The following is a 15,168-nucleotide window of genomic DNA, read 5'->3' on the forward strand; positions in this document are numbered from 1 at the left end:
GGTAACGTACCCTTCTTCTTTGCTAGTGAGCATAGAGAAATGAGATGGATCTCCAGTCATATGTCTTGAGCATCCACTATCGAGATACCATCTCTTGCTCCTAGCTTGTGGGTTTGTCTACAAAAGAGCATGATTTTTAGGTACCCATTTGATTTTGGGTGCCTTAAAAATTGACCCACTAACTTTGTTATTTATTATTGAATTCTTTATAGTTCCTTTAGGAACCCATATTAATTTTTGTGAACTAATTTTCCTAAATGGGCATTTGTAGGCAATATGTCCGGATTTGCAACAAAAGTTGCATTTCATATAAGAGGAAACATGTAATGTAGGTCCTTTTATGAAAGTGGTAGGATTTTGATGTAATCCTTTTACAAATCCAATTCCATTTCTATTTACGATGTGACCCTTGTGTGCAAGGATCATATCTAATCCATTGCTACCAACCTTAAACTTGTTTAAGGTTTCCTTAAGAAGCAAGTTTTCATTTTTTATTGCTTCTAAGTGCTCACACTTAGAGCATGGAGGAGTTTGAAGACTATCAAACTTATCTTGTAGCAAAGCATGCTCTTTCTTTAAGATACTTAACTTCTTGCTAACAGTTCTACATTCATCAAATAATTCATGAAAAGCGATAGACAGTTCTTCAAAAGATAAATCTTCATTAAATAAATCGCATACCTCTTCTCCTAACGCCATTAGCGCGTAATGAGCAACTTGCTCGGTGTTGGACTCCTCTTCTTCGGATGCGCTTGAATCATCCCACGTTGCCTTGAACGCCTTCTTCTTTGATGTCCTCTTTTTGGCTTGAGGACAATCGTTCTTGTAGTGTCCCGGTTTTTTGCATTCATAGCAAATCACTTGGTCCTTCTTTTGTTCAAATTTATTTTTTGTATTATTTTTAAATCTGTTCTTTCTTAAATATTTTTTAAACTTTTGAGTCAAAATTGCAATGTCATTGTCACTGTCCTCATCACTTGATGTTCCTTTCAAGTGGTCTTCTTGTGATTTGAGTGCCATATCCTTCCTGTTCTTTGGAAGGGGGTTCTCGAGCTCGTCATGAGCTTGACATGTCATTTCGTAGGTCATTAGAGACCCAATGAGTTCTTCAAGAGGGAATGCTTTAAGGTCTTTGGCCTCTTGAATGGCCGTAACTTTTGGATCCCAACTTTTATGGAGGGATCTTAAGATTTTAGTTACTAGTTCAAAGTTAGTAAAATCTTTACCAAGAGCTTTGAGTCCATTGATGACATCCGTAAAACGGGTGTACATGTCTCCGATGGACTCACTAGGTTTCATTCGGAAAAGTTCATAAGAGTGCACAAGGATGTTGATTTTGGACTCTTTCACTCGGCTAGTGCCTTCATGAGTGACCTCAAGAGTTCTCCAAATATCAAAAGCCGAATCACACATTGAAACACGATTAAATTCGTTTTTGTCTAGTGCACAAAACAAGGCATTCATAGCCTTTGCATTTAAAGCAAAAACCTTCTTCTCCGATTCATCCCATTCGCTCATCGGAAGAGAAGATTTTTGAAATCCATTCTCGACAATAGACCAAAGCTCAAAGTCCATAGAAATGAGGAAGATTCTCATGCGAGTCTTCCAATATGTGTAATCTGACCCATTAAACAAAGGTGGTCGTGCAATAGAATGACCCTCTTGCATGCCGGAGTAAGCCATCTTTCTTGGGTATTAAACCAAATATGAGAGATAACCTTGCTCTGATACCACTTGTTAGGATCGGAGCGGCACTAAGAGGGGGGGGTGAATTAGTGCAGCGGATTAAAACTTCGATTTTAATAAAATCTTTCGTACGTTAAGAACGAAACTTGAGAAATTTAACTTGAAGGCGTATTCTTAAAGTTGCGCAGCAAGAGTAATAAGGGACTAAAGCAGTAAGAAGATTTGCAGTAATGTAAATGACAATAATAAAAAGCAAACCAGAGATTACGCCGATTTTTAGAGTGGTTCGGTCAAATGACCTACTCCACTTGCGAGGCCCCTCTTCGATGAGGCTCCCACCTTCCACTAGCAAGTCTCTTGAAATGGAAGGGTAAACACCCCTCTTACAACCTTTTACAAGCAGCTCAACCTCTTACAAATTTTCAATAAGAAAGAAGGAGGAGAACTCTCTAGCAAATTGAAAACAAGACTTGCTAAGACTTTCTAAGACTTTTCTCTCAATCAAAATGCTTCTCAAAAGTTGTAACCTCAGCTGAGATTTGAGGGGTATTTATAGGCCTCAAGAGGATTCAAATTTTGGGCTCCAAAATTTGAATTCTCTTAGGGTTCCCGGTGCTGGCGGTTCCACCGCCCAGCCAGGCGGTGCCACCGCCCAGCGCTCGGGTGCTGGACGGTGCAACCGCCCAGCCAAGGAGGTGTCACCGCCCAGCCAGGCGGTTCCACCGCCTGGCTTTCCGATTCATTGGTTTGGCTTATTTTTCGCCCAAACCAAATTTGACTTTGGGCCCAGTTGGCCCCTAACCAGGATATAGGATTATCTCTTAATCCTAATCCTAATTACAGGTGAACTACATAAAAAAAACATCCTAAGCAAGTTTTTTAACCGCGAACGTCGAGTCTTGTTCCGGCGAGCTTTCCGACGAACTTCTTCCGACGGACTCCCTGCAAGCTCCCAATCTTTGTGATGACTTTAACGAGTAGCCGAGCCTTCTTGGTGATCTCCGCGAGCCTCCGACGATTTCTTCGGCGAACTTCCGACACGTTCCCGATTTCTTCTCGGACGGTTCCGACAGCATCTCCGATGATTCTTCGGTCTCTTAAACGTCCATCGAGCTCGACTCCGGTATCCTTGCTTTATGTTTTCTGATTATCGTAGTTAATCCTGCACACTTAACTCAATAATATGGATTAGATCAATTAACCCACCAATTGATTATATCATCAAAATCCGAGATTCAACACTAAGTCCTCTAGTTCATCCAGATCAACGTATTTTCCCTTATGGATACATCGTGTTTCAAATTTTGGAAAGCTAAGGGCTACCTCTTTTGATCTAAAAAGATCATGGTCAAATGAATCTCCTTCAATCCTTTTTCCTTTAGATCTCTTAGGAGCCATTATCTAGACAAGATGATGATGAAATTATGAAAAATAAGCAAGGGAAAGAGGAAAGAAAAGAGGGAATGGGATACCAAAAAGAGGGATTTCAAGTGTTACCTTATGGAGATTATGTTGAGAGATGGAAAGCTTGGACCACCAAGAATCCTTCTCTAATGCTTCTAAGAGTTAGAATGAGGGTTAGAGGGAATGGGAGAGGGTTTTGAGAGCTTTTTTTTCGGGTTGGGGGCGGTGTCACCGCCGGCCCTAACCCCTCAAGTTAATAAGGGTCGCTCGGTCGGTGCCACCGCTGGCATCCCGCGGAGGAAAGAAAAAAAATTTTTCTTCCTCCCTTTTGTTTACCTTTTGATTTTTTGGTTTGAAGCTTGTTTTTATTTGTTTGCCTAGTTGACATGCATCGCATACTTTGTCCTTAATAAACTTTATATTTGGAATTCCTCGTACTAATTCTTGGGATGAGATCTTAGATATTGTTTTCATGCTTGCATGGCCTAATCTCCTATGCCAAAGCCAAGCATCATCATTTACGGCGGAGAAGCACATTTCATTACTTAGTTCACCAAGATTGATGATATAGACATTATTTTGTTTTAAAGCAATCATAGTCAAAATTTTCACTATTTTCATCCATATCTATCTTAGTTGCAGTACTCATAGGGGTGTTTATTGCTTTTGAATTATCCATGTTAAATCGTTTTAACAATTCTAATGTATATTTGGATTGGTTAAGAAATATACCATCACTAAGTTGTTTGATTTGTAATCCTAAAAAGAAAGTTAATTCACCCATTAAACTCATTTCAAATTCATGACTCATACATTTGGCAAATGATTCACATAGTGATTCATCCGAAGAGCCAAAAATAATATCGTCAACATAAATTTGCACAATAAGAAAATTATTTTCAAAATGTTTAATAAACAATGTAGTATCAACCTTGCCTTTGGTAAAATTATTTAAAATAAAAAAGGAACTAAGCCTTTCATACCAAGCTCTAGGAGCTTGTTTCAAGCCATAGAGAGCTTTAGTCAATTTGAATACATGATTAGGAAGAAGAGAATTTTCAAATCCGGAAGGTTGTTCGACATATACTTCTTTGGAAATAAAACCATTCAAGAAAGCACTTTTGACATCCATTTGAAATAGTTTAAAATTATTACTACTAGCATAGGGAAGGAGCATCCTTATGGCTTCTAATCAAGCCACGGGAGCGAAGGTTTCTTCGTAATCGATACCTTTTTCTTGGTTGAAACCTTTGGCCACTAATCTAGCCTTGTTTCTAACCACGATACCATTTTCGTCTTGCTTGTTTCTAAAGACCCATTTAGTACCAATGACTAAATGGTCACTAGGTCTAGGAACAAGCTTCCATACCTTATTCCTCTCAAATTGATTCAATTCCTCTTGCATTGCAATAACCCAAAAATCATCTTTTATGGCCTCGTCAATGCATTTAGGTTCAATTTAAGAAAGGAAGGCGGTGTTAGCACAAAAATTCTTGAAAGAGGAACGAGTTTGAACCCCTTTAGATGTATCTCCTATAATTAGCTCCTTTGGATTAGCATCTATATACTTCCATTCCTTGGGTAAGGAAATTTCGGAAGAAGGTGCATCCAAGTTGCTATTTTGAGGAGGAGGTTCATTTAAATTCAAATTATCAAAACCAAGATCATCATCAAAATTATTTTTCTTTAAATTAGAAATTTCATTAAAAACTACATGAATAGACTCTTCTATTACTAACGTTCTTTTGTTAAAAACCCGAAAAGCCTTAGAAACAGAAGAGTAACCAAGAAAGATGCCTTCATTGGATTTAGCATCAAATTTTCCTAAGACATCCCTTTCATTCAAAATAAAGCATTTACAACCGAAAACTTTAAAACAAGAAATATTTGGTTTTTTGTTATTCCACAATTCATAGGGAGTTTTTGATAAGGATGGTCTTATTAGGACTCTATTCATGATGTAGCAAGCCGTATTTACGGCTTCGGCCTAAAAATACTTAGGTAAACTATGTTCATTTAACATAGTTCTTGCCATTTCTTGTAGGTTTCTATTTTTTCTTTCAACTACTCCATTTTGTTGGGGATTCCTCGGAGTGGAGAAGTTGTGATTGTATCCATTAACTTCACAAAAATTTTGAAAGTCACGGTTTTGAAATTCGCCACCGTGATCACTCCGTATTGATGAAATCATGAAACCTTTTTCGTTTTGAGTGAGTTTACAAAATTTAGAGAAGCACTTGAAGCAATCACTTTTGTGGACTAAGAAATAGGTCCAAGTGTACCTAGTATAGTCATCCACAATTACAAACGCATATTTGCTTCCTCCTAGACTTGTTGTGTCAATTGGTCCGAATAAATCCAAATGGATCAATTGTAGTGGTCTAGTGGTGCTAATTTGATTTTTTGGTTTGAAACTAGTTTTTATTTGTTTACCTAGTTGACATGCATCACATACTTTGTCCTTAGTAAACTTCATATTTGGAATCCCTCGTACTAATTCTCTAGATGAGATCTTAGATATTAGTTTCATGCTTGCATGGCCTAATCTCATATGCCAAAGCCAAGCATCATCATTTAGAGCGGAGAAGCACATTTCATTAGTTAGTTCATCAAGGTTGATGGTGTAGACATTATTTTGTTTTAATGCAATCATAGTCAAGTTATTGTTTGGTTTTTCGATAATACACATATTTGATTCGAATATAACGATATAACCTTTATCGCATAGTTGACTAATACTCAAGAGATTATGTTTCAATCCATCAACTAGTAAAACATCATCAATGGAAAAACTAAATTTGTTACCAATAGTTCCCTTGCCAATGATTTTGCCTTTGTTGTTGTCTCCGAAGGTGACACACCCTTCTTCTTTGCTAGTGAGCATAGAGAAATGAGATGAATCTCCAGTCATATGTCTTGAGCATCCACTATCGAGATACCATCTCTTGCTCCTAGCTTGTGGGTTTGTCTACAAAAGAGGATGACTTTTAGGTACCCATTTGATTTTGGGTGCCTCAAAAATTGATCCACTAACTTTGTTATTTATTATTGAATCCTTTATAGTTCCTTTAGGAACCCATATTAATTTTTGTGAACTAATTTTCCTAAATGGACATTTGTAGGCAATATGTCCGGATTTGCAATAGAAGTTGCATTTCATATAAGAGGAAACATGTAATGTAGGTCCTTTTATGAAAGTGGTAGGATTTTGATGTAATCCTTTTACAAATCCAATTCCATTTCTATTTGCGACGTGACCCTTGTGTGCAAGGATCATATCTAATCCTTTGCTACCAACCTTAAACTTGTTTAAGGTTTCTTTAAGAAGCAAATTTTTATTTTTTATTGCTTCTAAATGCTCACACTTAGAGCATGGAGGAGTTTGAAGACTATCAAACTTATCTTGTAGCAAAGCATGCTCTTTCTTTAAGATACTTAACTTCTTGCTAACAGTTCTACATTCATCAAATAATTCATGAAAAGCGATAGAGAGTTCTTCAAAAGATAAATCTTCATTAAATAAATCACACACCTCTTCTCCTAAAGCCATTAGCGCGTAATGAGCAACTTGCTCGGTGTTGGACTCCTCTTCTTCGGACGCACTTGAATCATCCCACGTTGCCTTGAGCGCCTTCTTCTTTGATGTTCTCTTTTTGGCTTGAGGACAATCGTTCTTGTAGTGTCCCGGTTTTTTTTATTCATAGCAAATCACTTGATCCTTCTTTTGTTCAAATTTATTTTTTGTATTATTTTTAAATTTGTTCTTTCTTAAATATTTTTTAAATTTTTGAGTCAAAAGTGCAATGTCATTGTCACTGTCCTCATCACTTGATGTTCCTTTCAAGTGGTTTTCTTATGATTTGAGTGCCATATCCTTCCTGTTCTTTGGAAGGGGGTTCTCGAGCTCGTCATGAGCTTGACATGTCATTTCGTAGGTCATTAGAGACCCAATGAGTTCTTCAAGAGGGAATGCTTTAAGGTCTTTGGCCTCTTGAATGGCCGTAACTTTTGGATCCCAACTTTTAGGGAGAGATCTTAAGATTTTAGTTACTAGTTCAAAGTTAGTAAAATCTTTACCAAGAGCTTTGAGTCCATTGATGACATCCGTAAACCGGGTGTACATGTCTCCGATGGACTCACTTGGTTTCATTCGGAAAAGTTCGTAAGAGTGAACAAGGATGTTGATTTTGGACTCTTTCACTCGGCTAGTGCCTTCATGAGTGACCTCAAGAGTTCTCCAAATATCAAAGGCCGAATCACAAATTGAAACATGATTAAATTCATTTTTGTCTAGTGCACAAAAAAGGCATTCATAGCCTTTGCATTTAAAGCAAAAACCTTCTTCTCCGATTCATTCCATTCGCTCATCGGAAGAGAAGATTTTTTAAATCCGTTTTCAACAATAGTCCAAAGCTCGAAATCCATAGAAATGAGGAAGATCCTCATCCGAGTCTTCTAATAAGTATAATCCGACCCATTAAACAAGGGTGGACGTGTGATAGAATGACCCTTATTCATGCCGGAGTAAGCCATCTCTCTTGGGTATTAAACCAAATATGAGAGTGAGCCTTGCTCTGATACCAATTGTTAGGATCGGAGCGGCACTAAGAGGGGGGGGGTGAATTAGTGTAGCGGATTAAAACGTTGGTTTTCGACATATCTTTCGTACGATAAGAACGGAACTTGAAAAGCTTAACTTGAAAGCATATTCTTAAAGTTGCGCAGCAAAGGTAATAAGGAACTAAAGCATGTAAGAAGGTTTGCAGTAATGTAAATAGCAATAATGAAATGCAAACCAGAGATCACCCGATTTTAGAGTGGTTCGGTCAAATGACCTACATCCACTTGCGAGGCCCCTCTTCGATGAGGCTCCCACCTTCCACTAGCAAATCTCTTGAAATGGAAGGGCAAATACCCCTCTTACAACCTTTTACAAGCAGTTCAACCTCTTACAAATTTTCAGCAAGAAAGAAGGAGGAGAACTCTCTAGCAAATTGAAAATAAGAAAGGCAAAGACTCTTCTAAGACTTTTCTCTCAATCACTTGCTGCTCAAAGAGTTGTATTCTCAGCTGAGACTTGAGGGGTATTTATAGGCCTCAAGAGGATTCAAATTTGGGCTCCAAAAATTTGAATTCTCTTATGTTCCCGATGCTGGCGGTGCCACCGCCCAGCCCAGGAGGTTTCACTGCCCAGCTCTCAGGTGCTGGGCGGTGCCACCGCCTAGGCCAATTCAGCTCACTGGTTGGGCTCCAAACTTGGCCCAAACCAGTCCGAACTCGGGCCCAATTGGCCCCTACTTGGGTTATAAGATTAACACCTAATCCTAACCCTAATTAACGTACTAACTACAAATTTAAAAACATTTTCTAAGCTATTACAAAGTCCGTAAGTCAAGACTTCTTCCGGCGAGCTTCCGGCGAACTTCCGGCGGTCTTCCTATAAACTCTCGGAAACCATTCTACGGACTCCCGGCAAGCTCCTAGACTTCACGATTTGATCTTGGCGAGTTCCGATGAGCTTCTTCGGCAAGCTCCGATTTTTCTCGGCGAGCTCCGCGAACTTCCAACGAACCTTCCGGCGAGCTTCCGAAAAACCCTTCGGCAAGCTCCCTACTCATTCTTGGCTAGTTCTGGCAGCATTCCCAATGAACCTTCAGACTTTCGTCGAACTCTCGAACCCGCAATGAATCCTTCGTGCTTGACTCCGACACTTTGTTTTGCTTTATGTCTTCGTCGTTATCGTAGTTAATCCTGCACACTTAACTCAATAATATGGATTAGATCAATTAACCCATCAATTGATTTTATCATCAAAATCCGAGATTCAACAAAAACTTCTTGGATTTGATTATAAAATAACTTACAAAAGGTGGAAAGAGAATGTTGTTACAGATGCGCTTTCGCAGCTACCTGAGCAAGCTGAATTTTTGATTGTTTTACTTCCATCCAACGACTTCCTTGAGGATATTAAGATGGAATGACAGGAAGATTCGGAGACTAGTAAGATAGAAAAAAAATTAGAGGAAGCACCAAGCTCCGTAGCTCATTACAATCGGGACTCAAAAGAATTATGTTATAAGGGACACATTGTGCTTGTGACAAATTCTACTTGCATCTTCAAGAGCAGATTTTGGACAAAGTTATTCCATATGCAGGGTACTAAGTCAAAAAGGAGTACGACATATCACCCACAAACCAACAGCCAGACTGAAGTTTTAAATAGGTGCTTGGAGACAGCCCAAAGCCACCCACCAAATATGACTACCCAAAGAGAACTCTAGACCCAGCCAAGTGCCATTATTGATCGACGGATCATGACTCGACGACGACGACCCACTAATAAAGTGCTAATACAGTGGGCGAACCTACCAATAGAAGATGCCACTTGGGAGAACTATGATGACTTAAAGATCAAATTCCAAGAATTCACGAATCATCAGCCTCGAGGACATAACTGATTTGAAGAGGGTGGGTCTATTAGGACTCTAGCTTGGAGAGTCCTAATTGAGAGGGACATTCATGTAAAACTGTTAGGACTCTAGCTAGGAGAGTCCTAATTGAGAGGGACATTCTGTTAGGACTCTAGCTAGGAGAGTCCTAATTGAGAGGGGCATTCATGTAGGAGGTTTTTTCTTAGAGAAGAATTAGGAGTTGTAAGAGAATAGGAGTCTTGAGTAGGAGTTTTATTAGGAGTTGGTTAGAAGTAAGAGTCTTAAGTAGGAGTCCTATTAGGAGTTAGGGTTTAGAAGCCCTATAAATAGCCATGTATTCCTTCTCTTTTCTTAAGCAATAGATGAATCTTTTTTGCAGCCTTTGAGCAGCAACTTGGAGGGAGGAACCCCTATAGAGTTCCAAGGAGGTCGATCCCCTAAAGAGATCAACCCCAAGTTTAGAATCTGCAAGGGTTCTATCAGTTTGGCATGGAAAATTCTAAGAGATGTTTCATACTAATGAGACATAGGATATTGCTTTCTAGGAGTATATCCCCAAAGACTCCTGAAGAAAAGGCGAACATGGATAGGATACCCTATGCCTCAGCAATATGGTATATCATGTATGTCATCCTATGTATCATGCCTAATATAGCGCTTGCTCTGAGTGTCATGAGTAGGTATCAAGCAAATCCAGGCTTGAAGCACTAAAAAGTAATAAAGTGTATCCTTAAGTACTTGAGAAGAACTAATGATCTTTTACTAGTATATGGAGGTTTTTAAAAACTCGAGTTTTCAGTCTAATGTCGATGACATTAAGTCGAATTCGGGGTTTGTGCATACCTCGAATGAAGGAGCAGTATGCTGGAAGAGTTCCAAGCGAGATACTACTATTGACTAGACCATAGAGACGGAGTACATTGCTACAGTAGAGGCAGCAAAGGAGGGAGTCTGGATTGTTAGGAAAAGAGTCGGCACGAAGAGGGGGGGGGGGGGGGGGGGGTGAATTAGTGTAGTGGGAAAAATTATATCGATTCAAAACTTCATTGCGATTAAATCCGTTTCTGATAAAAAATCGTTTCATAAAGGTACTAACTTTGAAAGCATACGGAAGAGCGTAGTGGATGTAAAGCAAGAAAAGTGGTTTGCAATAAAATAAATTGCATAAAAGAAACATAAACCAGATTTTTATAGTGGTTCAGTCGTCGTAACCTACATCCACTTCGTCAATTTCTCTTTTGTCAAGGCCACCGACATCCACTATTGGTCTTCTTTCAATGGACAAAGACCAATTACCCTTTTATACCCCTTTTCTCCTTTTCACAGGTTTAGAAGATAACCTTTTACAACTCTTTTTTACAAGGTATCCCTCTCACCCCTCCCTTAGAACTCTCTCTAAGTTTCGGGAGGAGGAAACTCAACTTTCTAGGTTTACAACTTTAGAATCATAAGGTTTTGCTCAATATTTCTTGATTATCTATACAGGAATAGTTGGGGTATTTATAGGCCCCAAATGGCTTCAAAAATGGAGCCAAATTCAAATCCTCGAAATTTCAAGGTATGGGCGGTACCATCACCTGCAGTCTAATACTAGGCGGCACCACCACCCAGTCTGATAGTACAACCACCTAGAAGACTGTGTCTAGGCAGTATCACTGCCCAGACTAGCGGTACCACCGCCTAACATAGTCTCGGAGATTATGCCACGATGGTTTCACTTGTTTGGTCATTATTTGGGCCTTTCTCTTGGCCCATCACATCCCAATCTTGGGCCCAACTGTCCCCTAATTGGGTTGGCCCAATTCTGATCCTAATTATATGCTAACTACAAATTTTAAGACATTTACTAAGCTAAACAAAGTCTATAAGTCTAGGTTTCTTTCGGCGAGCTTCCGGCGATCTTCCAGCGAACTTCAGATGATCTCTTGGCAATATTCCAACGGACTCCCAGCAAGCTCCTGGACATCACGATGATCTTCTTGGTGAGTTGTAATGAGCTTCTTTGGCAAGCTCTGGGACTTCTCGGTCAATTCTGACAGAACTTTCAACGAACGTTCGAACTTCCGACGAACTCTCGAACTCCCAATGAAATTACGTTCTTGACTCCGAGACTTCATTTTGCTTTATGCCTTGCTATCATAGTTAATCCTGCACATGTAAAAACACACTTCAATCTAGACAATTATTACTAAGTATGAATCATGTTGTCCGGCATGCCATTGGTCCATCGACGCTTCGTCCGATTCTTCGACGCATCGTCCTCTCTTACGGCCTATTACCCAATCGGTCAGTTGACCTCCACAACTCCGATATCCTTGGCGCAATTTTTGCTCTTCTTAGCCCGATGCCCAAATCCATGGCCCGAAGCATTCTGTCAATACGTCATCAGATCCTACGGCTAGACATCCAATTTTCTAACATGTTCCAACCGACCCAACATAATTCTTCCTACTTTAATTGTCTCATCCTGATCGAAGTATCCTGTGTCACTTAAAACACAGATCAATTTATAAACACTTATCAATTAGTTTCATCGTCAAAATCCAAGATGCAATAATCTCCCCTTTTTTTATGATGACAACCAATTGATGACGGAGTTAACCTTAACTCCCCCTATCAATATGCCATATTGATAGAACCTTGAATTCAAGCTGAATTTAAGTAATTGCAAATTTCATCATGAATATTTGTAACATGTCATCATACATAACATGATCATACTTCTCCCCCTTTGTCATCAATAAAAAGGAGAAGTTAGAACTATCAATTATTTGGACATAGAAGTTCAAATCATTGCAATATAATCATGATCTTCAGTTTTATCATCATGCAAGCTAGCAAATTTAGCATCACTTTACAACATGCATAATCACCAAATCATCATTAATTTTAAAGATGTGCAAAATTGCAAATTATATAAGTTTGTATTTTTGTTTCTTAAGATAGGCAATCTATCAATTTTTTTGTGATGTTCAAGATAGCAAGCTCTTTTTTCTCTTTTGAGAAGTGTCATTTTTGCTTCCTTTGCAAAGTACAAGCTAGCAAAAATTTACATTATTTTACAACATGCAAGCTAGCAATTTGGAAAGTGTTACTTCTCTTTGAAGTATGAAGGCTAGCAAGATTTTTAAAAAATAATGCAAGATAACAAGCTAGCAAGATATAATGTTTTCATGAAGCAAGCTAACAAGTTTTGCATCTTTTTATGATATGTATGTTTACAATTTTTGCTTCTCTTTAGATGTGCTAGCAAGCAAGAAAGTTTTTCTCCTTACAATTTGTGAGCTAGCAAATTTTACACATATGAAAGTTGGCAAGATTTTTGCATCTTTTTGAGATGAGCAAGTTTTTCCTTCTTCTTGAAGTATGCAAGCTAGCTAGCAAGCTTGCAAAATTTGCTCCCCCTATGCCATTGTCAAAAAGAAGGGAAGAATACAATGTTGCAATTCATTTTCATTTTTATCAATTTTCACATCATGACAAAGGTAAAGTATCAACCTTATTTCAATATGTTTGTGTTAGGATCAAGAGCACACTAAGAGGGGGGGATGAATTAGTACAGTGAAAAACTTTCATGATTTCAAAAATCTTGTTTCGATTAAAGCCAATTCAACTCAATTTGTTTCGGAAGGAATTTGAGCTAGAAGTCTAAAGTGAAAATGTAAGAGAAGACTAAGGTGATTTGTAGTAGTGTAAATCACAAAAACATAGATTTTGTAAAGTCTTCGTAGAAAGCCGATCTCGGAAGATGTTTTACGTCAAAGTGAATGTAGACATATTTAAAGCATAGTAAGGAGGAGAGGCAGTTTGCTATAAAGGAAAGATGCTCAAAGTAAATACAAACCGAGATTTTAGAGTGGTTCGGTCAACGTGACCTACATCCACTATCGGCTTCCTCCTCCAACGAGGTCACCAGTGTCCACTAGACGCCTTCCTTCAATAGACAAAGGCCAACCACCCTTTTACAGCTTTTCTCCTTTTGACGGGCTTAGGAGATAACCCTTATAAGTTTCACTCCTCTCTTAAATGATCTCAACACTTAGAAGAAAGAAGGAGGAGAACTCTAGCTTTTAAAACACTTTAAGGCCTCAAAGACTCAAGATTAAAGCAAGTTTTTCATTTTCCTTTCATGCAGGAAAGGGTGGGATATTTATAGACCCTAATGAGTTCAAAAAAATGGAGCCTAAAAGTATCCATTCTCGGATTTTCGGGGTCCTAGCGGTACCACCGCCATTATTGGGTGGTACTATTGCCTGTCATCGGGCACTAGGTGGTACTACTACTCAGTTTGGGCGGTACTACCGCTTGACAGCACTCGAAGACCGAGCTCAAGTGGTACCACCGCTTGATAGGTGCGGTACCACCGTTGACAGTAATAATTGCCGGCAATACCATCGCCTGACAAGGGCGGTACTACCGCCCAGAATCCTTGGGAGACCGAGTCTCCTAGGCAATGCCACCGCCGGCCAGAAATTCTGGGTCTGAATGCACTGTTCCATTCGACCCAATTTGGGTCTGTTAAGGGCCCAGTTGGCCCCTAATTAAGTTAGTGGGATTATGTAATATCCCTCAATTTTGAAAATTATTAATAAGGATTTATATATAAATTAGAGGACCTATATATAAATATAAAAATTTCAAGGACTAAATTGTTAAGTTGCAAAAAGAAAAAAAAAATAAAGAAAACCAAAAGTTTTGGTTTTATCCCACCGCCTCTTACGCTCTCAGGAGCGGTGGGGCGTGGGGAGAAGAAGAAGAGAAGTTGAGGGAGAAGAGAAGAAAAGAAGAAGAAGAGGGAAAGGAAGAGATTAGGAAGAAGAGGGAGAAGAGAAGAAAAGAAGAAGAAGAAGAAGAGAGGGAAGATGGAGAGGAGAGAGAGAGAGGCAGTAGCTGCAGTTAGGGCTGCAGCACCTCTGTTTCCTACAGGTGAAAATAGAGGAGAGGATGTGTGGGGCGTTGGGGAGGAGAAGGGAAGAAGAAGAAGAAGAAGAAGAAGAAGAAGAAGAAGAGAGGAGGATAGCTGTGGCAAGGCTGCAGCGAGGAGGTGTGTGGCGTTGGGGAGGAAAAAGGAAGAGGAGAAGAAGAGAAGGAGAAGAAGAGGGAAAAGAGAGGGAAGAGGGAGAGGAGTGAGAGGTGGCACTAGGGCTACAGCACCTCTGTTTCCTGCAGGTGGAAACAGAGGAGAGGTGTGGGGCGTTCGAAGAGGAGAAGAATAAGAAGAGGAAGAGAAGAGGAAGAGGAAGCAGGAGAAAAGGTTGTGATTCCTCTGTTTCCTGCAGAGGAAACAGAGGAGAGGGTGTGTGTGACGCCGGAGAGGAGGAGGGAAGAAGAAGAGGAGAAGAAGAAGAGAAGGGAAAGGAGGAGCTGCGGCTGCGGTGGTGGAAGCTGCAGCTGGAAGAGAAGGAGAGGAAGAGATGGTGAGGAAGAAGAGAAGAAGTAGAAGCGGGTGAAGAGGCGGCACCTCTGTTTCCTACAGGAGGAAACAGAGGAAAGGAGGTGCTGTTCATCGGGGAGAAGAAGGGGAGGAAGGAGAAGAAGAGAAGAAGAAGAAAGGAAGGAGAAGGAAGAGGAGAAGGGAAAGAAGTAGCTGCGGCTGCGGCTGTGGCAACTGCAGCTATGGCAGGGAAAGAGGAAGAGAAAGGAAGAA

The sequence above is a fragment of the Musa acuminata genome, chromosome BXJ1-11 (genome assembly GCF_036884655.1).
Source record: "Musa acuminata AAA Group cultivar baxijiao chromosome BXJ1-11, Cavendish_Baxijiao_AAA, whole genome shotgun sequence".
In the NCBI taxonomy this organism is placed as follows: Eukaryota; Viridiplantae; Streptophyta; class Magnoliopsida; order Zingiberales; family Musaceae; genus Musa; species Musa acuminata.